General features: G+C 37.8%; 49 non-coding genes and 1 pseudogene across 49 annotated transcripts; all 50 read left to right on the forward strand.

Annotated features, from left to right (window-relative positions):
- The first annotated feature begins 62 nt into the window (after positions 1-62).
- LOC144570308 (5S ribosomal RNA) lies at positions 63-181 on the forward strand. Its single transcript, XR_013516580.1, has one exon. It is a non-coding gene; the product is annotated as a 5S ribosomal RNA (ribosomal RNA).
- A 239-nt stretch (positions 182-420) lies between these two features.
- LOC144570309 (5S ribosomal RNA) lies at positions 421-539 on the forward strand. Its single transcript, XR_013516581.1, has one exon. It is a non-coding gene; the product is annotated as a 5S ribosomal RNA (ribosomal RNA).
- A 239-nt stretch (positions 540-778) lies between these two features.
- LOC144570310 (5S ribosomal RNA) lies at positions 779-897 on the forward strand. The gene has a single exon (XR_013516582.1). It is a non-coding gene; the product is annotated as a 5S ribosomal RNA (ribosomal RNA).
- Positions 898-1,136: 239 nt separating this feature from the next.
- Positions 1,137-1,255, forward strand: LOC144570311 (5S ribosomal RNA). The gene has a single exon (XR_013516583.1). It is a non-coding gene; the product is annotated as a 5S ribosomal RNA (ribosomal RNA).
- A 239-nt stretch (positions 1,256-1,494) lies between these two features.
- Positions 1,495-1,613, forward strand: LOC144570313 (5S ribosomal RNA). Its single transcript, XR_013516585.1, has one exon. It is a non-coding gene; the product is annotated as a 5S ribosomal RNA (ribosomal RNA).
- Positions 1,614-1,852: 239 nt separating this feature from the next.
- LOC144570314 (5S ribosomal RNA) lies at positions 1,853-1,971 on the forward strand. The gene has a single exon (XR_013516586.1). It is a non-coding gene; the product is annotated as a 5S ribosomal RNA (ribosomal RNA).
- Positions 1,972-2,210: 239 nt separating this feature from the next.
- Positions 2,211-2,329, forward strand: LOC144570315 (5S ribosomal RNA). Its single transcript, XR_013516587.1, has one exon. It is a non-coding gene; the product is annotated as a 5S ribosomal RNA (ribosomal RNA).
- A 239-nt stretch (positions 2,330-2,568) lies between these two features.
- On the forward strand, positions 2,569-2,687 carry LOC144570316 (5S ribosomal RNA). Its single transcript, XR_013516588.1, has one exon. It is a non-coding gene; the product is annotated as a 5S ribosomal RNA (ribosomal RNA).
- Positions 2,688-2,926: 239 nt separating this feature from the next.
- On the forward strand, positions 2,927-3,045 carry LOC144570317 (5S ribosomal RNA). Its single transcript, XR_013516589.1, has one exon. It is a non-coding gene; the product is annotated as a 5S ribosomal RNA (ribosomal RNA).
- Positions 3,046-3,284: 239 nt separating this feature from the next.
- Positions 3,285-3,403, forward strand: LOC144570319 (5S ribosomal RNA). The gene has a single exon (XR_013516591.1). It is a non-coding gene; the product is annotated as a 5S ribosomal RNA (ribosomal RNA).
- A 239-nt stretch (positions 3,404-3,642) lies between these two features.
- On the forward strand, positions 3,643-3,761 carry LOC144570320 (5S ribosomal RNA). The gene has a single exon (XR_013516592.1). It is a non-coding gene; the product is annotated as a 5S ribosomal RNA (ribosomal RNA).
- Positions 3,762-4,000: 239 nt separating this feature from the next.
- LOC144570647 (5S ribosomal RNA) lies at positions 4,001-4,119 on the forward strand. The gene has a single exon (XR_013516906.1). It is a non-coding gene; the product is annotated as a 5S ribosomal RNA (ribosomal RNA).
- A 239-nt stretch (positions 4,120-4,358) lies between these two features.
- On the forward strand, positions 4,359-4,477 carry LOC144570322 (5S ribosomal RNA). Its single transcript, XR_013516593.1, has one exon. It is a non-coding gene; the product is annotated as a 5S ribosomal RNA (ribosomal RNA).
- Positions 4,478-4,716: 239 nt separating this feature from the next.
- Positions 4,717-4,835, forward strand: LOC144570472 (5S ribosomal RNA). The gene has a single exon (XR_013516736.1). It is a non-coding gene; the product is annotated as a 5S ribosomal RNA (ribosomal RNA).
- A 239-nt stretch (positions 4,836-5,074) lies between these two features.
- Positions 5,075-5,193, forward strand: LOC144570463 (5S ribosomal RNA). The gene has a single exon (XR_013516727.1). It is a non-coding gene; the product is annotated as a 5S ribosomal RNA (ribosomal RNA).
- A 239-nt stretch (positions 5,194-5,432) lies between these two features.
- Positions 5,433-5,551, forward strand: LOC144570323 (5S ribosomal RNA). The gene has a single exon (XR_013516594.1). It is a non-coding gene; the product is annotated as a 5S ribosomal RNA (ribosomal RNA).
- Positions 5,552-5,790: 239 nt separating this feature from the next.
- LOC144570648 (5S ribosomal RNA) lies at positions 5,791-5,909 on the forward strand. The gene has a single exon (XR_013516907.1). It is a non-coding gene; the product is annotated as a 5S ribosomal RNA (ribosomal RNA).
- Positions 5,910-6,148: 239 nt separating this feature from the next.
- LOC144570324 (5S ribosomal RNA) lies at positions 6,149-6,267 on the forward strand. Its single transcript, XR_013516595.1, has one exon. It is a non-coding gene; the product is annotated as a 5S ribosomal RNA (ribosomal RNA).
- A 239-nt stretch (positions 6,268-6,506) lies between these two features.
- Positions 6,507-6,625, forward strand: LOC144570325 (5S ribosomal RNA). Its single transcript, XR_013516596.1, has one exon. It is a non-coding gene; the product is annotated as a 5S ribosomal RNA (ribosomal RNA).
- A 239-nt stretch (positions 6,626-6,864) lies between these two features.
- LOC144570464 (5S ribosomal RNA) lies at positions 6,865-6,983 on the forward strand. Its single transcript, XR_013516728.1, has one exon. It is a non-coding gene; the product is annotated as a 5S ribosomal RNA (ribosomal RNA).
- Positions 6,984-7,222: 239 nt separating this feature from the next.
- Positions 7,223-7,340, forward strand: LOC144570708 (5S ribosomal RNA). The gene has a single exon (XR_013516964.1). It is a non-coding gene; the product is annotated as a 5S ribosomal RNA (ribosomal RNA).
- Positions 7,341-7,564: 224 nt separating this feature from the next.
- Positions 7,565-7,683, forward strand: LOC144570326 (5S ribosomal RNA). The gene has a single exon (XR_013516598.1). It is a non-coding gene; the product is annotated as a 5S ribosomal RNA (ribosomal RNA).
- A 239-nt stretch (positions 7,684-7,922) lies between these two features.
- Positions 7,923-8,041, forward strand: LOC144570595 (5S ribosomal RNA). Its single transcript, XR_013516856.1, has one exon. It is a non-coding gene; the product is annotated as a 5S ribosomal RNA (ribosomal RNA).
- A 239-nt stretch (positions 8,042-8,280) lies between these two features.
- LOC144570597 (5S ribosomal RNA) lies at positions 8,281-8,399 on the forward strand. The gene has a single exon (XR_013516858.1). It is a non-coding gene; the product is annotated as a 5S ribosomal RNA (ribosomal RNA).
- Positions 8,400-8,638: 239 nt separating this feature from the next.
- Positions 8,639-8,757, forward strand: LOC144570327 (5S ribosomal RNA). The gene has a single exon (XR_013516599.1). It is a non-coding gene; the product is annotated as a 5S ribosomal RNA (ribosomal RNA).
- Positions 8,758-8,996: 239 nt separating this feature from the next.
- LOC144570328 (5S ribosomal RNA) lies at positions 8,997-9,115 on the forward strand. The gene has a single exon (XR_013516600.1). It is a non-coding gene; the product is annotated as a 5S ribosomal RNA (ribosomal RNA).
- Positions 9,116-9,354: 239 nt separating this feature from the next.
- Positions 9,355-9,473, forward strand: LOC144570329 (5S ribosomal RNA). The gene has a single exon (XR_013516601.1). It is a non-coding gene; the product is annotated as a 5S ribosomal RNA (ribosomal RNA).
- Positions 9,474-9,712: 239 nt separating this feature from the next.
- On the forward strand, positions 9,713-9,831 carry LOC144570653 (5S ribosomal RNA). Its single transcript, XR_013516912.1, has one exon. It is a non-coding gene; the product is annotated as a 5S ribosomal RNA (ribosomal RNA).
- Positions 9,832-10,070: 239 nt separating this feature from the next.
- LOC144570623 (5S ribosomal RNA) lies at positions 10,071-10,189 on the forward strand. The gene has a single exon (XR_013516883.1). It is a non-coding gene; the product is annotated as a 5S ribosomal RNA (ribosomal RNA).
- A 239-nt stretch (positions 10,190-10,428) lies between these two features.
- Positions 10,429-10,547, forward strand: LOC144570331 (5S ribosomal RNA). The gene has a single exon (XR_013516603.1). It is a non-coding gene; the product is annotated as a 5S ribosomal RNA (ribosomal RNA).
- Positions 10,548-10,786: 239 nt separating this feature from the next.
- On the forward strand, positions 10,787-10,905 carry LOC144570723 (5S ribosomal RNA). Its single transcript, XR_013516978.1, has one exon. It is a non-coding gene; the product is annotated as a 5S ribosomal RNA (ribosomal RNA).
- A 239-nt stretch (positions 10,906-11,144) lies between these two features.
- On the forward strand, positions 11,145-11,263 carry LOC144570333 (5S ribosomal RNA). Its single transcript, XR_013516604.1, has one exon. It is a non-coding gene; the product is annotated as a 5S ribosomal RNA (ribosomal RNA).
- Positions 11,264-11,502: 239 nt separating this feature from the next.
- On the forward strand, positions 11,503-11,621 carry LOC144570724 (5S ribosomal RNA). The gene has a single exon (XR_013516979.1). It is a non-coding gene; the product is annotated as a 5S ribosomal RNA (ribosomal RNA).
- Positions 11,622-11,860: 239 nt separating this feature from the next.
- On the forward strand, positions 11,861-11,979 carry LOC144570334 (5S ribosomal RNA). The gene has a single exon (XR_013516605.1). It is a non-coding gene; the product is annotated as a 5S ribosomal RNA (ribosomal RNA).
- A 239-nt stretch (positions 11,980-12,218) lies between these two features.
- LOC144570335 (5S ribosomal RNA) lies at positions 12,219-12,337 on the forward strand. The gene has a single exon (XR_013516606.1). It is a non-coding gene; the product is annotated as a 5S ribosomal RNA (ribosomal RNA).
- Positions 12,338-12,576: 239 nt separating this feature from the next.
- LOC144570336 (5S ribosomal RNA) lies at positions 12,577-12,695 on the forward strand. Its single transcript, XR_013516607.1, has one exon. It is a non-coding gene; the product is annotated as a 5S ribosomal RNA (ribosomal RNA).
- Positions 12,696-12,934: 239 nt separating this feature from the next.
- On the forward strand, positions 12,935-13,053 carry LOC144570337 (5S ribosomal RNA). Its single transcript, XR_013516608.1, has one exon. It is a non-coding gene; the product is annotated as a 5S ribosomal RNA (ribosomal RNA).
- A 239-nt stretch (positions 13,054-13,292) lies between these two features.
- On the forward strand, positions 13,293-13,411 carry LOC144570338 (5S ribosomal RNA). Its single transcript, XR_013516609.1, has one exon. It is a non-coding gene; the product is annotated as a 5S ribosomal RNA (ribosomal RNA).
- A 239-nt stretch (positions 13,412-13,650) lies between these two features.
- LOC144570339 (5S ribosomal RNA) lies at positions 13,651-13,769 on the forward strand. Its single transcript, XR_013516610.1, has one exon. It is a non-coding gene; the product is annotated as a 5S ribosomal RNA (ribosomal RNA).
- A 221-nt stretch (positions 13,770-13,990) lies between these two features.
- LOC144570340 (5S ribosomal RNA) lies at positions 13,991-14,109 on the forward strand. The gene has a single exon (XR_013516611.1). It is a non-coding gene; the product is annotated as a 5S ribosomal RNA (ribosomal RNA).
- Positions 14,110-14,348: 239 nt separating this feature from the next.
- On the forward strand, positions 14,349-14,467 carry LOC144570341 (5S ribosomal RNA). The gene has a single exon (XR_013516612.1). It is a non-coding gene; the product is annotated as a 5S ribosomal RNA (ribosomal RNA).
- A 239-nt stretch (positions 14,468-14,706) lies between these two features.
- LOC144570780 (5S ribosomal RNA) lies at positions 14,707-14,810 on the forward strand (annotated as a pseudogene).
- A 239-nt stretch (positions 14,811-15,049) lies between these two features.
- Positions 15,050-15,168, forward strand: LOC144570343 (5S ribosomal RNA). Its single transcript, XR_013516614.1, has one exon. It is a non-coding gene; the product is annotated as a 5S ribosomal RNA (ribosomal RNA).
- Positions 15,169-15,407: 239 nt separating this feature from the next.
- Positions 15,408-15,526, forward strand: LOC144570344 (5S ribosomal RNA). Its single transcript, XR_013516615.1, has one exon. It is a non-coding gene; the product is annotated as a 5S ribosomal RNA (ribosomal RNA).
- A 239-nt stretch (positions 15,527-15,765) lies between these two features.
- Positions 15,766-15,884, forward strand: LOC144570606 (5S ribosomal RNA). The gene has a single exon (XR_013516867.1). It is a non-coding gene; the product is annotated as a 5S ribosomal RNA (ribosomal RNA).
- Positions 15,885-16,123: 239 nt separating this feature from the next.
- LOC144570511 (5S ribosomal RNA) lies at positions 16,124-16,242 on the forward strand. Its single transcript, XR_013516774.1, has one exon. It is a non-coding gene; the product is annotated as a 5S ribosomal RNA (ribosomal RNA).
- Positions 16,243-16,481: 239 nt separating this feature from the next.
- Positions 16,482-16,600, forward strand: LOC144570345 (5S ribosomal RNA). The gene has a single exon (XR_013516616.1). It is a non-coding gene; the product is annotated as a 5S ribosomal RNA (ribosomal RNA).
- A 239-nt stretch (positions 16,601-16,839) lies between these two features.
- On the forward strand, positions 16,840-16,958 carry LOC144570346 (5S ribosomal RNA). Its single transcript, XR_013516617.1, has one exon. It is a non-coding gene; the product is annotated as a 5S ribosomal RNA (ribosomal RNA).
- Positions 16,959-17,197: 239 nt separating this feature from the next.
- Positions 17,198-17,316, forward strand: LOC144570347 (5S ribosomal RNA). The gene has a single exon (XR_013516618.1). It is a non-coding gene; the product is annotated as a 5S ribosomal RNA (ribosomal RNA).
- A 221-nt stretch (positions 17,317-17,537) lies between these two features.
- Positions 17,538-17,656, forward strand: LOC144570349 (5S ribosomal RNA). Its single transcript, XR_013516619.1, has one exon. It is a non-coding gene; the product is annotated as a 5S ribosomal RNA (ribosomal RNA).
- The last annotated feature ends 184 nt before the right edge of the window (positions 17,657-17,840 follow it).

Genomic DNA, 17,840 nt, shown 5'->3' on the forward strand with positions numbered 1-17,840 from the left:
CGGTTTTTAAATTAAAATAGTCGTTATTTGCGTTTAAGTAGAGGTTTGAGTCATTCTATAACGGATGCGATCATACCAGCACTAAAGCACCGGATCCCATCGGAACTCCGCAGTTAAGCGTGCTTGGGCAGGAGTAGTACTAGGATGGGTGACCTCCTGGGAAGTCCCTGTGTTGCATTCCTTTTTATTTTATTTTATTTTATTTTTTGTTGCCGCGCGTCGCACCCGCAAATGGCGTAATTCTGTATATGAGCGCACGAGGCGGTTGTCTCGGAGTTTTATCGAATTATGGAATTTTAACTTGTAAATTAAATTAAATTAAATTAAATTAGTTAGATAATTTTTGATGAAATTAAATCGGTTTTTAAATTAAAATAGTCGTTATTTGCGTTTAAGTAGAGGTTTGAGTCATTCTATAACGGATGCGATCATACCAGCACTAAAGCACCGGATCCCATCGGAACTCCGCAGTTAAGCGTGCTTGGGCAGGAGTAGTACTAGGATGGGTGACCTCCTGGGAAGTCCCTGTGTTGCATTCCTTTTTATTTTATTTTATTTTATTTTTTGTTGCCGCGCGTCGCACCCGCAAATGGCGTAATTCTGTATATGAGCGCACGAGGCGGTTGTCTCGGAGTTTTATCGAATTATGGAATTTTAACTTGTAAATTAAATTAAATTAAATTAAATTAGTTAGATAATTTTTGATGAAATTAAATCGGTTTTTAAATTAAAATAGTCGTTATTTGCGTTTAAGTAGAGGTTTGAGTCATTCTATAACGGATGCGATCATACCAGCACTAAAGCACCGGATCCCATCGGAACTCCGCAGTTAAGCGTGCTTGGGCAGGAGTAGTACTAGGATGGGTGACCTCCTGGGAAGTCCCTGTGTTGCATTCCTTTTTATTTTATTTTATTTTATTTTTTGTTGCCGCGCGTCGCACCCGCAAATGGCGTAATTCTGTATATGAGCGCACGAGGCGGTTGTCTCGGAGTTCTATCGAATTATGGAATTTTAACTTGTAAATTAAATTAAATTAAATTAAATTAGTTAGATAATTTTTGATGAAATTAAATCGGTTTTTAAATTAAAATAGTCGTTATTTGCGTTTAAGTAGAGGTTTGAGTCATTCTATAACGGATGCGATCATACCAGCACTAAAGCACCGGATCCCATCGGAACTCCGCAGTTAAGCGTGCTTGGGCAGGAGTAGTACTAGGATGGGTGACCTCCTGGGAAGTCCCTGTGTTGCATTCCTTTTTATTTTATTTTATTTTATTTTTTGTTGCCGCGCGTCGCACCCGCAAATGGCGTAATTCTGTATATGAGCGCACGAGGCGGTTGTCTCGGAGTTCTATCGAATTATGGAATTTTAACTTGTAAATTAAATTAAATTAAATTAAATTAGTTAGATAATTTTTGATGAAATTAAATCGGTTTTTAAATTAAAATAGTCGTTATTTGCGTTTAAGTAGAGGTTTGAGTCATTCTATAACGGATGCGATCATACCAGCACTAAAGCACCGGATCCCATCGGAACTCCGCAGTTAAGCGTGCTTGGGCAGGAGTAGTACTAGGATGGGTGACCTCCTGGGAAGTCCCTGTGTTGCATTCCTTTTTATTTTATTTTATTTTATTTTTTGTTGCCGCGCGTCGCACCCGCAAATGGCGTAATTCTGTATATGAGCGCACGAGGCGGTTGTCTCGGAGTTTTATCGAATTATGGAATTTTAACTTGTAAATTAAATTAAATTAAATTAAATTAGTTAGATAATTTTTGATGAAATTAAATCGGTTTTTAAATTAAAATAGTCGTTATTTGCGTTTAAGTAGAGGTTTGAGTCATTCTATAACGGATGCGATCATACCAGCACTAAAGCACCGGATCCCATCGGAACTCCGCAGTTAAGCGTGCTTGGGCAGGAGTAGTACTAGGATGGGTGACCTCCTGGGAAGTCCCTGTGTTGCATTCCTTTTTATTTTATTTTATTTTATTTTTTGTTGCCGCGCGTCGCACCCGCAAATGGCGTAATTCTGTATATGAGCGCACGAGGCGGTTGTCTCGGAGTTTTATCGAATTATGGAATTTTAACTTGTAAATTAAATTAAATTAAATTAAATTAGTTAGATAATTTTTGATGAAATTAAATCGGTTTTTAAATTAAAATAGTCGTTATTTGCGTTTAAGTAGAGGTTTGAGTCATTCTATAACGGATGCGATCATACCAGCACTAAAGCACCGGATCCCATCGGAACTCCGCAGTTAAGCGTGCTTGGGCAGGAGTAGTACTAGGATGGGTGACCTCCTGGGAAGTCCCTGTGTTGCATTCCTTTTTATTTTATTTTATTTTATTTTTTGTTGCCGCGCGTCGCACCCGCAAATGGCGTAATTCTGTATATGAGCGCACGAGGCGGTTGTCTCGGAGTTTTATCGAATTATGGAATTTTAACTTGTAAATTAAATTAAATTAAATTAAATTAGTTAGATAATTTTTGATGAAATTAAATCGGTTTTTAAATTAAAATAGTCGTTATTTGCGTTTAAGTAGAGGTTTGAGTCATTCAATAACGGATGCGATCATACCAGCACTAAAGCACCGGATCCCATCGGAACTCCGCAGTTAAGCGTGCTTGGGCAGGAGTAGTACTAGGATGGGTGACCTCCTGGGAAGTCCCTGTGTTGCATTCCTTTTTATTTTATTTTATTTTATTTTTTGTTGCCGCGCGTCGCACCCGCAAATGGCGTAATTCTGTATATGAGCGCACGAGGCGGTTGTCTCGGAGTTCTATCGAATTATGGAATTTTAACTTGTAAATTAAATTAAATTAAATTAAATTAGTTAGATAATTTTTGATGAAATTAAATCGGTTTTTAAATTAAAATAGTCGTTATTTGCGTTTAAGTAGAGGTTTGAGTCATTCTATAACGGATGCGATCATACCAGCACTAAAGCACCGGATCCCATCGGAACTCCGCAGTTAAGCGTGCTTGGGCAGGAGTAGTACTAGGATGGGTGACCTCCTGGGAAGTCCCTGTGTTGCATTCCTTTTTATTTTATTTTATTTTATTTTTTGTTGCCGCGCGTCGCACCCGCAAATGGCGTAATTCTGTATATGAGCGCACGAGGCGGTTGTCTCGGAGTTCTATCGAATTATGGAATTTTAACTTGTAAATTAAATTAAATTAAATTAAATTAGTTAGATAATTTTTGATGAAATTAAATCGGTTTTTAAATTAAAATAGTCGTTATTTGCGTTTAAGTAGAGGTTTGAGTCATTCTATAACGGATGCGATCATACCAGCACTAAAGCACCGGATCCCATCGGAACTCCGCAGTTAAGCGTGCTTGGGCAGGAGTAGTACTAGGATGGGTGACCTCCTGGGAAGTCCCTGTGTTGCATTCCTTTTTATTTTATTTTATTTTATTTTTTGTTGCCGCGCGTCGCACCCGCAAATGGCGTAATTCTGTATATGAGCGCACGAGGCGGTTGTCTCGGAGTTTTATCGAATTATGGAATTTTAACTTGTAAATTAAATTAAATTAAATTAAATTAGTTAGATAATTTTTGATGAAATTAAATCGGTTTTTAAATTAAAATAGTCGTTATTTGCGTTTAAGTAGAGGTTTGAGTCATTCTATAACGGATGCGATCATACCAGCACTAAAGCACCGGATCCCATCGGAACTCCGCAGTTAAGCGTGCTTGGGCAGGAGTAGTACTAGGATGGGTGACCTCCTGGGAAGTCCCTGTGTTGCATTCCTTTTTATTTTATTTTATTTTATTTTTTGTTGCCGCGCGTCGCACCCGCAAATGGCGTAATTCTGTATATGAGCGCACGAGGCGGTTGTCTCGGAGTTTTATCGAATTATGGAATTTTAACTTGTAAATTAAATTAAATTAAATTAAATTAGTTAGATAATTTTTGATGAAATTAAATCGGTTTTTAAATTAAAATAGTCGTTATTTGCGTTTAAGTAGAGGTTTGAGTCATTCTATAACGGATGCGATCATACCAGCACTAAAGCACCGGATCCCATCGGAACTCCGCAGTTAAGCGTTCTTGGGCAGGAGTAGTACTAGGATGGGTGACCTCCTGGGAAGTCCCTGTGTTGCATTCCTTTTTATTTTATTTTATTTTATTTTTTGTTGCCGCGCGTCGCACCCGCAAATGGCGTAATTCTGTATATGAGCGCACGAGGCGGTTGTCTCGGAGTTCTATCGAATTATGGAATTTTAACTTGTAAATTAAATTAAAATAAATTAAATTAGTTAGATAATTTTTGATGAAATTAAATCGGTTTTTAAATTAAAATAGTCGTTATTTGCGTTTAAGTAGAGGTTTCAGTCATTCTATAACGGATGCGATCATACCAGCACTAAAGCACCGGATCCCATCGGAACTCCGCAGTTAAGCGTGCTTGGGCAGGAGTAGTACTAGGATGGGTGACCTCCTGGGAAGTCCCTGTGTTGCATTCCTTTTTATTTTATTTTATTTTATTTTTTGTTGCCGCGCGTCGCACCCGCAAATGGCGTAATTCTGTATATGAGCGCACGAGGCGGTTGTCTCGGAGTTTTATCGAATTATGGAATTTTAACTTGTAAATTAAATTAAATTAAATTAAATTAGTTAGATAATTTTTGATGAAATTAAATCGGTTTTTAAATTAAAATAGTCGTTATTTGCGTTTAAGTAGAGGTTTGAGTCATTCTATAACGGATGCGATGATACCAGCACTAAAGCACCGGATCCCATCGGAACTCCGCAGTTAAGCGTGCTTGGGCAGGAGTAGTACTAGGATGGGTGACCTCCTGGGAAGTCCCTGTGTTGCATTCCTTTTTATTTTATTTTATTTTATTTTTTGTTGCCGCGCGTCGCACCCGCAAATGGCGTAATTCTGTATATGAGCGCACGAGGCGGTTGTCTCGGAGTTTTATCGAATTATGGAATTTTAACTTGTAAATTAAATTAAATTAAATTAAATTAGTTAGATAATTTTTGATGAAATTAAATCGGTTTTTAAATTAAAATAGTCGTTATTTGCGTTTAAGTAGAGGTTTGAGTCATTCTATAACGGATGCGATCATACCAGCACTAAAGCACCGGATCCCATCGGAACTCCGCAGTTAAGCGTGCTTGGGCAGGACTAGTACTAGGATGGGTGACCTCCTGGGAAGTCCCTGTGTTGCATTCCTTTTTATTTTAATTTATTTTATTTTTTGTTGCCGCGCGTCGCACCCGCAAATGGCGTAATTCTGTATATGAGCGCACGAGGCGGTTGTCTCGGAGTTTTATCGAATTATGGAATTTTAACTTGTAAATTAAATTAAATTAAATTAAATTAGTTAGATAATTTTTGATGAAATTAAATCGGTTTTTAAATTAAAATAGTCGTTATTTGCGTTTAAGTAGAGGTTTGAGTCATTCTATAACGGATGCGATCATACCAGCACTAAAGCACCGGATCCCATCGGAACTCCGCAGTTAAGCGTGCTTGGGCAGGAGTAGTACTAGGATGGGTGACCTCCTGGGAAGTCCCTGTGTTGCATTCCTTTTTATTTTATTTTATTTTATTTTTTGTTGCCGCGCGTCGCACCCGCAAATGGCGTAATTCTGTATATGAGCGCACGAGGCGGTTGTCTCGGAGTTTTATCGAATTATGGAATTTTAACTTGTAAATTAAATTAAATTAAATTAAATTAGTTAGATAATTTTTGATGAAATTAAATCGGTTTTTAAATTAAAATAGTCGTTATTTGCGTTTAAGTAGAGGTTTGAGTCATTCTATAACGGATGCGATCATACCAGCACTAAAGCACCGGATCCCATCGGAACTCCGCAGTTAAGCGTTCTTGGGCAGGAGTAGTACTAGGATGGGTGACCTCCTGGGAAGTCCCTGTGTTGCATTCCTTTTTATTTTATTTTATTTTATTTTTTGTTGCCGCGCGTCGCACCCGCAAATGGCGTAATTCTGTATATGAGCGCACGAGGCGGTTGTCTCGGAGTTTTATCGAATTATGGAATTTTAACTTGTAAATTAAATTAAAATAAATTAAATTAGTTAGATAATTTTTGATGAAATTAAATCGGTTTTTAAATTAAAATAGTCGTTATTTGCGTTTAAGTAGAGGTTTGAGTCATTCTATAACGGATGCGATCATACCAGCACTAAAGCACCGGATCCCATCGGAACTCCGCAGTTAAGCGTGCTTGGGCAGGAGTAGTACTAGGATGGGTGACCTCCTGGGAAGTCCCTGTGTTGCATTCCTTTTTATTTTATTTTATTTTATTTTTTGTTGCCGCGCGTCGCACCCGCAAATGGCGTAATTCTGTATATGAGCGCACGAGGCGGTTGTCTCGGAGTTTTATCGAATTATGGAATTTTAACTTGTAAATTAAATTAAATTAAATTAAATTAGTTAGATAATTTTTGATGAAATTAAATCGGTTTTTAAATTAAAATAGTCGTTATTTGCGTTTAAGTAGAGGTTTGAGTCATTCTATAACGGATGCGATCATACCAGCACTAAAGCACCGGATCCCATCGGAACTCCGCAGTTAAGCGTGCTTGGGCAGGAGTAGTACTAGGATGGGTGACCTCCTGGGAAGTCCCTGTGTTGCATTCCTTTTTATTTTATTTTATTTTATTTTTTGTTGCCGCGCGTCGCACCCGCAAATGGCGTAATTCTGTATATGAGCGCACGAGGCGGTTGTCTCGGAGTTTTATCGAATTATGGAATTTTAACTTGTAAATTAAATTAAATTAAATTAAATTAGTTAGATAATTTTTGATGAAATTAAATCGGTTTTTAAATTAAAATAGTCGTTATTTGCGTTTAAGTAGAGGTTTGAGTCATTCTATAACGGATGCGATCATACCAGCACTAAAGCACCGGATCCCATCGGAACTCCGCAGTTAAGCGTGCTTGGGCAGGACTAGTACTAGGATGGGTGACCTCCTGGGAAGTCCCTGTGTTGCATTCCTTTTTATTTTATTTTATTTTATTTTTTGTTGCCGCGCGTCGCACCCGCAAATGGCGTAATTCTGTATATGAGCGCACGAGGCGGTTGTCTCGGAGTTTTATCGAATTATGGAATTTTAACTTGTAAATTAAATTAAATTAAATTAAATTAGTTAGATAATTTTTGATGAAATTAAATCGGTTTTTAAATTAAAATAGTCGTTATTTGCGTTTAAGTAGAGGTTTGAGTCATTCTATAACGGATGCGATCATACCAGCACTAAAGCACCGGATCCCATCGGAACTCCGCAGTTAAGCGTGCTTGGGCAGGAGTAGTACTAGGATGGGTGACCTCCTGGAAGTCCCTGTGTTGCATTCCTTTTTATTTTATTTTATTTTATTTTTTGTTGCCGCGCGTCGCACCCGCAAATGGCGTAATTCTGTATATGAGCGCACGAGGCGGTTGTCTCGGAGTTTTATCGAATTATGGAATTTTAACTTGTAAATTAAATTAGTTAGATAATTTTTGATGAAATTAAATCGGTTTTTAAATTAAAATAGTCGTTATTTGCGTTTAAGTAGAGGTTTGAGTCATTCTATAACGGATGCGATCATACCAGCACTAAAGCACCGGATCCCATCGGAACTCCGCAGTTAAGCGTGCTTGGGCAGGAGTAGTACTAGGATGGGTGACCTCCTGGGAAGTCCCTGTGTTGCATTCCTTTTTATTTTATTTTATTTTATTTTTTGTTGCCGCGCGTCGCACCCGCAAATGGCGTAATTCTGTATATGAGCGCACGAGGCGGTTGTCTCGGAGTTTTATCGAATTATGGAATTTTAACTTGTAAATTAAATTAAATTAAATTAAATTAGTTAGATAATTTTTGATGAAATTAAATCGGTTTTTAAATTAAAATAGTCGTTATTTGCGTTTAAGTCGAGGTTTGAGTCATTCTATAACGGATGCGATCATACCAGCACTAAAGCACCGGATCCCATCGGAACTCCGCAGTTAAGCGTGCTTGGGCAGGAGTAGTACTAGGATGGGTGACCTCCTGGGAAGTCCCTGTGATGCATTCCTTTTTATTTTATTTTATTTTATTTTTTGTTGCCGCGCGTCGCACCCGCAAATGGCGTAATTCTGTATATGAGCGCACGAGGCGGTTGTCTCGGAGTTTTATCGAATTATGGAATTTTAACATGTAAATTAAATTAAAATAAATTAAATTAGTTAGATAATTTTTGATGAAATTAAATCGGTTTTTAAATTAAAATAGTCGTTATTTGCGTTTAAGTAGAGGTTTGAGTCATTCTATAACGGATGCGATCATACCAGCACTAAAGCACCGGATCCCATCGGAACTCCGCAGTTAAGCGTGCTTGGGCAGGAGTAGTACTAGGATGGGTGACCTCCTGGGAAGTCCCTGTGATGCATTCCTTTTTATTTTATTTTATTTTATTTTTTGTTGCCGCGCGTCGCACCCGCAAATGGCGTAATTCTGTATATGAGCGCACGAGGCGGTTGTCTCGGAGTTTTATCGAATTATGGAATTTTAACTTGTAAATTAAATTAAATTAAATTAAATTAGTTAGATAATTTTTGATGAAATTAAATCGGTTTTTAAATTAAAATAGTCGTTATTTGCGTTTAAGTCGAGGTTTGAGTCATTCTATAACGGATGCGATCATACCAGCACTAAAGCACCGGATCCCATCGGAACTCCGCAGTTAAGCGTGCTTGGGCAGGAGTAGTACTAGGATGGGTGACCTCCTGGGAAGTCCCTGTGTTGCATTCCTTTTTATTTTATTTTATTTTATTTTTTGTTGCCGCGCGTCGCACCCGCAAATGGCGTAATTCTGTATATGAGCGCACGAGGCGGTTGTCTCGGAGTTTTATCGAATTATGGAATTTTAACTTGTAAATTAAATTAAATTAAATTAAATTAGTTAGATAATTTTTGATGAAATTAAATCGGTTTTTAAATTAAAATAGTCGTTATTTGCGTTTAAGTAGAGGTTTGAGTCATTCTATAACGGATGCGATCATACCAGCACTAAAGCACCGGATCCCATCGGAACTCCGCAGTTAAGCGTGCTTGGGCAGGAGTAGTACTAGGATGGGTGACCTCCTGGGAAGTCCCTGTGTTGCATTCCTTTTTATTTTATTTTATTTTATTTTTTGTTGCCGCGCGTCGCACCCGCAAATGGCGTAATTCTGTATATGAGCGCACGAGGCGGTTGTCTCGGAGTTTTATCGAATTATGGAATTTTAACTTGTAAATTAAATTAAATTAAATTAAATTAGTTAGATAATTTTTGATGAAATTAAATCGGTTTTTAAATTAAAATAGTCGTTATTTGCGTTTAAGTAGAGGTTTGAGTCATTCTATAACGGATGCGATCATACCAGCACTAAAGCACCGGATCCCATCGGAACTCCGCAGTTAAGCGTGCTTGGGCAGGAGTAGTACTAGGATGGGTGACCTCCTGGGAAGTCCCTGTGTTGCATTCCTTTTTATTTTATTTTATTTTATTTTTTGTTGCCGCGCGTCGCACCCGCAAATGGCGTAATTCTGTATATGAGCGCACGAGGCGGTTGTCTCGGAGTTTTATCGAATTATGGAATTTTAACTTGTAAATTAAATTAAATTAAATTAAATTAGTTAGATAATTTTTGATGAAATTAAATCGGTTTTTAAATTAAAATAGTCGTTATTTGCGTTTAAGTCGAGGTTTGAGTCATTCTATAACGGATGCGATCATACCAGCACTAAAGCACCGGATCCCATCGGAAATCCGCAGTTAAGCGTGCTTGGGCAGGAGTAGTACTAGGATGGGTGACCTCCTGGGAAGTCCCTGTGTTGCATTCCTTTTTATTTTATTTTATTTTATTTTTTGTTGCCGCGCGTCGCACCCGCAAATGGCGTAATTCTGTATATGAGCGCACGAGGCGGTTGTCTCGGAGTTTTATCGAATTATGGAATTTTAACATGTAAATTAAATTAAAATAAATTAAATTAGTTAGATAATTTTTGATGAAATTAAATCGGTTTTTAAATTAAAATAGTCGTTATTTGCGTTTAAGTAGAGGTTTGAGTCATTCTATAACGGATGCGATCATACCAGCACTAAAGCACCGGATCCCACCGGAACTCCGCAGTTAAGCGTGCTTGGGCAGGAGTAGTACTAGGATGGGTGACCTCCTGGGAAGTCCCTGTGTTGCATTCCTTTTTATTTTATTTTATTTTATTTTTTGTTGCCGCGCGTCGCACCCGCAAATGGCGTAATTCTGTATATGAGCGCACGAGGCGGTTGTCTCGGAGTTTTATCGAATTATGGAATTTTAACTTGTAAATTAAATTAAATTAAATTAAATTAGTTAGATAATTTTTGATGAAATTAAATCGGTTTTTAAATTAAAATAGTCGTTATTTGCGTTTAAGTAGAGGTTTGAGTCATTCTATAACGGATGCGATCATACCAGCACTAAAGCACCGGATCCCATCGGAACTCCGCAGTTAAGCGTGCTTGGGCAGGAGTAGTACTAGGATGGGTGACCTCCTGGGAAGTCCCTGTGTTGCATTCCTTTTTATTTTATTTTATTTTATTTTTTGTAGCCGCGCGTCGCACCCGCAAATGGCGTAATTCTGTATATGAGCGCACGAGGCGGTTGTCTCGGAGTTTTATCGAATTATGGAATTTTAACTTGTAAATTAAATTAAATTAAATTAAATTAGTTAGATAATTTTTGATGAAATTAAATCGGTTTTTAAATTAAAATAGTCGTTATTTGCGTTTAAGTAGAGGTTTGAGTCATTCTATAACGGATGCGATCATACCAGCACTAAAGCACCGGATCCCATCGGAACTACGCAGTTAAGCGTGCTTGGGCAGGAGTAGTACTAGGATGGGTGACCTCCTGGGAAGTCCCTGTGTTGCATTCCTTTTTATTTTATTTTATTTTATTTTTTGTTGCCGCGCGTCGCACCCGCAAATGGCGTAATTCTGTATATGAGCGCACGAGGCGGTTGTCTCGGAGTTTTATCGAATTATGGAATTTTAACTTGTAAATTAAATTAAATTAAATTAAATTAGTTAGATAATTTTTGATGAAATTAAATCGGTTTTTAAATTAAAATAGTCGTTATTTGCGTTTAAGTAGAGGTTTGAGTCATTCTATAACGGATGCGATCATACCAGCACTAAAGCACCGGATCCCATCGGAACTCCGCAGTTAAGCGTGCTTGGGCAGGAGTAGTACTAGGATGGGTGACCTCCTGGGAAGTCCCTGTGTTGCATTCCTTTTTATTTTATTTTATTTTATTTTTTGTAGCCGCGCGTCGCACCCGCAAATGGCGTAATTCTGTATATGAGCGCACGAGGCGGTTGTCTCGGAGTTTTATCGAATTATGGAATTTTAACTTGTAAATTAAATTAAATTAAATTAAATTAGTTAGATAATTTTTGATGAAATTAAATCGGTTTTTAAATTAAAATAGTCGTTATTTGCGTTTAAGTAGAGGTTTGAGTCATTCTATAACGGATGCGATCATACCAGCACTAAAGCACCGGATCCCATCGGAACTACGCAGTTAAGCGTGCTTGGGCAGGAGTAGTACTAGGATGGGTGACCTCCTGGGAAGTCCCTGTGTTGCATTCCTTTTTATTTTATTTTATTTTATTTTTTGTTGCCGCGCGTCGCACCCGCAAATGGCGTAATTCTGTATATGAGCGCACGAGGCGGTTGTCTCGGAGTTTTATCGAATTATGGAATTTTAACTTGTAAATTAAATTAAATTAAATTAAATTAGTTAGATAATTTTTGATGAAATTAAATCGGTTTTTAAATTAAAATAGTCGTTATTTGCGTTTAAGTAGAGGTTTGAGTCATTCTATAACGGATGCGATCATACCAGCACTAAAGCACCGGATCCCATCGGAACTCCGCAGTTAAGCGTGCTTGGGCAGGAGTAGTACTAGGATGGGTGACCTCCTGGGAAGTCCCTGTGTTGCATTCCTTTTTATTTTATTTTATTTTATTTTTTGTTGCCGCGCGTCGCACCCGCAAATGGCGTAATTCTGTATATGAGCGCACGAGGCGGTTGTCTCGGAGTTTTATCGAATTATGGAATTTTAACTTGTAAATTAAATTAAATTAAATTAAATTAGTTAGATAATTTTTGATGAAATTAAATCGGTTTTTAAATTAAAATAGTCGTTATTTGCGTTTAAGTAGAGGTTTGAGTCATTCTATAACGGATGCGATCATACCAGCACTAAAGCACCGGATCCCATCGGAACTCCGCAGTTAAGCGTGCTTGGGCAGGAGTAGTACTAGGATGGGTGACCTCCTGGGAAGTCCCTGTGTTGCATTCCTTTTTATTTTATTTTATTTTATTTTTTGTTGCCGCGCGTCGCACCCGCAAATGGCGTAATTCTGTATATGAGCGCACGAGGCGGTTGTCTCGGAGTTCTATCGAATTATGGAATTTTAACTTGTAAATTAAATTAAATTAAATTAAATTAGTTAGATAATTTTTGATGAAATTAAATCGGTTTTTAAATTAAAATAGTCGTTATTTGCGTTTAAGTAGAGGTTTGAGTCATTCTATAACGGATGCGATCATACCAGCACTAAAGCACCGGATCCCATCGGAACTCCGCAGTTAAGCGTGCTTGGGCAGGAGTAGTACTAGGATGGGTGACCTCCTGGGAAGTCCCTGTGTTGCATTCCTTTTTATTTTATTTTATTTTATTTTTTGTTGCCGCGCGTCGCACCCGCAAATGGCGTAATTCTGTATATGAGCGCACGAGGCGGTTGTCTCGGAGTTCTATCGAATTATGGAATTTTAACTTGTAAATTAAATTAAATTAAATTAAATTAGTTAGATAATTTTTGATGAAATTAAATCGGTTTTTAAATTAAAATAGTCGTTATTTGCGTTTAAGTAGAGGTTTCAGTCATTCTATAACGGATGCGATCATACCAGCACTAAAGCACCGGATCCCATCGGAACTCCGCAGTTAAGCGTGCTTGGGCAGGAGTAGTACTAGGATGGGTGACCTCCTGGGAAGTCCCTGTGTTGCATTCCTTTTTATTTTATTTTATTTTATTTTTTGTTGCCGCGCGTCGCACCCGCAAATGGCGTAATTCTGTATATGAGCGCACGAGGCGGTTGTCTCGGAGTTTTATCGAATTATGGAATTTTAACTTGTAAATTAAATTAAATTAAATTAAATTAGTTAGATAATTTTTGATGAAATTAAATCGGTTTTTAAATTAAAATAGTCGTTATTTGCGTTTAAGTAGAGGTTTGAGTCATTCTATAACGGATGCGATCATACCAGCACTAAAGCACCGGATCCCATCGGAACTCCGCAGTTAAGCGTGCTTGGGCAGGAGTAGTACTAGGATGGGTGACCTCCTGGGAAGTCCCTGTGTTGCATTCCTTTTTATTTTATTTTATTTTATTTTTTGTTGCCGCGCGTCGCACCCGCAAATGGCGTAATTCTGTATATGAGCGCACGAGGCGGTTGTCTCGGAGTTCTATCGAATTATGGAATTTTAACTTGTAAATTAAATTAAATTAAATTAAATTAGTTAGATAATTTTTGATGAAATTAAATCGGTTTTTAAATTAAAATAGTCGTTATTTGCGTTTAAGTAGAGGTTTGAGTCATTCTATAACGGATGCGATCATACCAGCACTAAAGCACCGGATCCCATCGGAACTCCGCAGTTAAGCGTGCTTGGGCAGGAGTAGTACTAGGATGGGTGACCTCCTGGGAAGTCCCTGTGTTGCATTCCTTTTTATTTTATTTTATTTTATTTTTTGTTGCCGCGCGTCGCACCCGCAAATGGCGCACGAGGCGGTTGTCTCGGAGTTTTATCGAATTATGGAATTTTAACTTGTAAATTAAATTAAATTAAATTAAATTAGTTAGATAATTTTTGATGAAATTAAATCGGTTTTTAAATTAAAATAGTCGTTATTTGCGTTTAAGTAGAGGTTTGAGTCGTTCTATAACGGATGCGATCATACCAGCACTAAAGCACCGGATCCCATCGGAACTCCGCAGTTAAGCGTGCTTGGGCAGGAGTAGTACTAGGATGGGTGACCTCCTGGGAAGTCCCTGTGTTGCATTCCTTTTTATTTTATTTTATTTTATTTTTTGTTGCCGCGCGTCGCACCCGCAAATGGCGTAATTCTGTATATGAGCGCACGAGGCGGTTGTCTCGGAGTTTTATCGAATTATGGAATTTTAACTTGTAAATTAAATTAAATTAAATTAAATTAGTTAGATAATTTTTGATGAAATTAAATCGGTTTTTAAATTAAAATAGTCGTTATTTGCGTTTAAGTAGAGGTTTGAGTCATTCTATAACGGATGCGATCATACCAGCACTAAAGCACCGGATCCCATCGGAACTCCGCAGTTAAGCGTGCTTGGGCAGGAGTAGTACTAGGATGGGTGACCTCCTGGGAAGTCCCTGTGTTGCATTCCTTTTTATTTTATTTTATTTTATTTTTTGTTGCCGCGCGTCGCACCCGCAAATGGCGTAATTCTGTTTATGAGCGCACGAGGCGGTTGTCTCGGAGTTTTATCGAATTATGGAATTTTAACTTGTAAATTAAATTAAATTAAATTAAATTAGTTAGATAATTTTTGATGAAATTAAATCGGTTTTTAAATTAAAATAGTCGTTATTTGCGTTTAAGTAGAGGTTTGAGTCATTCTATAACGGATGCGATCATACCAGCACTAAAGCACCGGATCCCATCGGAACTCCGCAGTTAAGCGTGCTTGGGCATGGGTGACCTCCTGGGAAGTCCCTGTGTTGCATTCCTTTTTATTTTATTTTATTTTATTTTTTGTTGCCGCGCGTCGCACCCGCAAATGGCGTAATTCTGTATATGAGCGCACGAGGCGGTTGTCTCGGAGTTTTATCGAATTATGGAATTTTAACTTGTAAATTAAATTAAATTAAATTAAATTAGTTAGATAATTTTTGATGAAATTAAATCGGTTTTTAAATTAAAATAGTCGTTATTTGCGTTTAAGTAGAGGTTTGAGTCATTCTATAACGGATGCGATCATACCAGCACTAAAGCACCGGATCCCATCGGAACTCCGCAGTTAAGCGTGCTTGGGCAGGAGTAGTACTAGGATGGGTGACCTCCTGGGAAGTCCCTGTGTTGCATTCCTTTTTATTTTATTTTATTTTATTTTTTGTTGCCGCGCGTCGCACCCGCAAATGGCGTAATTCTGTATATGAGCGCACGAGGCGGTTGTCTCAGAGTTTTATCGAATTATGGAATTTTAACTTGTAAATTAAATTAAACTAAATTAAATTAGTTAGATAATTTTTGATGAAATTAAATCGGTTTTTAAATTAAAATAGTCGTTATTTGCGTTTAAGTAGAGGTTTGAGTCATTCTATAACGGATGCGATCATACCAGCACTAAAGCACCGGATCCCATCGGAACTCCGCAGTTAAGCGTGCTTGGGCAGGAGTAGTACTAGGATGGGTGACCTCCTGGGAAGTCCCTGTGTTGCATTCCTTTTTATTTTATTTTATTTTATTTTTTGTTGCCGCGCGTCGCACCCGCAAATGGCGTAATTCTGTATATGAGCGCACGAGGCGGTTGTCTCGGAGTTTTATCGAATTATGGAATTTTAACTTGTAAATTAAATTAAATTAAATTAAATTAGTTAGATAATTTTTGATGAAATTAAATCGGTTTTTAAATTAAAATAGTCGTTATTTGCGTTTAAGTAGAGGTTTGAGTCATTCTATAACGGATGCGATCATACCAGCACTAAAGCACCGGATCCCATCGGAACTCCGCAGTTAAGCATGCTTGGGCAGGAGTAGTACTAGGATGGGTGACCTCCTGGGAAGTCCCTGTGTTGCATTCCTTTTTATTTTATTTTATTTTATTTTTTGTTGCCGCGCGTCGCACCCGCAAATGGCGTAATTCTGTATATGAGCGCACGAGGCGGTTGTCTCGGAGTTTTATCGAATTATGGAATTTTAACTTGTAAATTAAATTAAATTAAATTAAATTAGTTAGATAATTTTTGATGAAATTAAATCGGTTTTTAAATTAAAATAGTCGTTATTTGCGTTTAAGTAGAGGTTTGAGTCATTCTATAACAGATGCGATCATACCAGCACTAAAGCACCGGATCCCATCGGAACTCCGCAGTTAAGCGTGCTTGGGCAGGAGTAGTACTAGGATGGGTGACCTCCTGGGAAGTCCCTGTGTTGCATTCCTTTTTATTTTATTTTATTTTATTTTTTGTTGCCGCGCGTCGCACCCGCAAATGGCGTAATTCTGTATATGAGCGCACGAGGCGGTTGTCTCAGAGTTTTATCGAATTATGGAATTTTAACTTGTAAATTAAATTAAACTAAATTAAATTAGTTAGATAATTTTTGATGAAATTAAATCGGTTTTTAAATTAAAATAGTCGTTATTTGCGTTTAAGTAGAGGTTTGAGTCATTCTATAACGGATGCGATCATACCAGCACTAAAGCACCGGATCCCATCGGAACTCCGCAGTTAAGCGTGCTTGGGCAGGAGTAGTACTAGGATGGGTGACCTCCTGGGAAGTCCCTGTGTTGCATTCCTTTTTATTTTATTTTATTTTATTTTTTGTTGCCGCGCGTCGCACCCGCAAATGGCGTAATTCTGTATATGAGCGCACGAGGCGGTTGTCTCGGAGTTCTATCGAATTATGGAATTTTAACTTGTAAATTAAATTAAATTAAATTAAATTAGTTAGATAATTTTTGATGAAATTAAATCGGTTTTTAAATTAAAATAGTCGTTATTTGCGTTTAAGTAGAGGTTTGAGTCATTCTATAACGGATGCGATCATACCAGCACTAAAGCACCGGATCCCATCGGAACTCCGCAGTTAAGCGTGCTTGGGCAGGAGTAGTACTAGGATGGGTGACCTCCTGGGAAGTCCCTGTGTTGCATTCCTTTTTATTTTATTTTATTTTATTTTTTGTTGCCGCGCGTCGCACCCGCAAATGGCGTAATTCTGTATATGAGCGCACGAGGCGGTTGTCTCGGAGTTTTATCGAATTATGGAATTTTAACTTGTAAATTAAATTAAATTAAATTAAATTAGTTAGATAATTTTTGATGAAATTAAATCGGATTTTAAATTAAAATAGTCGTTATTTGCGTTTAAGTAGAGGTTTGAGTCATTCTATAATGGATGCGATCATACCAGCACTAAAGCACCGGATCCCATCGGAACTCCGCAGTTAAGCGTGCTTGGGCAGGAGTAGTACTAGGATGGGTGACCTCCTGGGAAGTCCCTGTGTTGCATTCCTTTTTATTTTATTTTATTTTATTTTTTGTTGCCGCGCGTCGCACCCGCAAATGGCGCACGAGGCGGTTGTCTCGGAGTTTTATCGAATTATGGAATTTTAACTTGTAAATTAAATTAAATTAAATTAAATTAGTTAGATAATTTTTGATGAAATTAAATCGGTTTTTAAATTAAAATAGTCGTTATTTGCGTTTAAGTAGAGGTTTGAGTCGTTCTATAACGGATGCGATCATACCAGCACTAAAGCACCGGATCCCATCGGAACTCCGCAGTTAAGCGTGCTTGGGCAGGAGTAGTACTAGGATGGGTGACCTCCTGGGAAGTCCCTGTGTTGCATTCCTTTTTATTTTATTTTATTTTATTTTTTGTTGCCGCGCGTCGCACCCGCAAATGGCGTAATTCTGTATATGAGCGCACGAGGCGGTTGTCTCGGAGTTTTATCGAATTATGGAATTTTAACTTGTAAATTAAATTAAATTAAATTAAATTAGTTAGATAATTTTTGATGAAATTAAATCGGTTTT

Source organism: Carex rostrata, chromosome 18 (assembly GCF_964058835.1).
Source record: "Carex rostrata chromosome 18, lpCarRost1.2, whole genome shotgun sequence".
In the NCBI taxonomy this organism is placed as follows: domain Eukaryota; kingdom Viridiplantae; phylum Streptophyta; class Magnoliopsida; order Poales; family Cyperaceae; genus Carex; species Carex rostrata.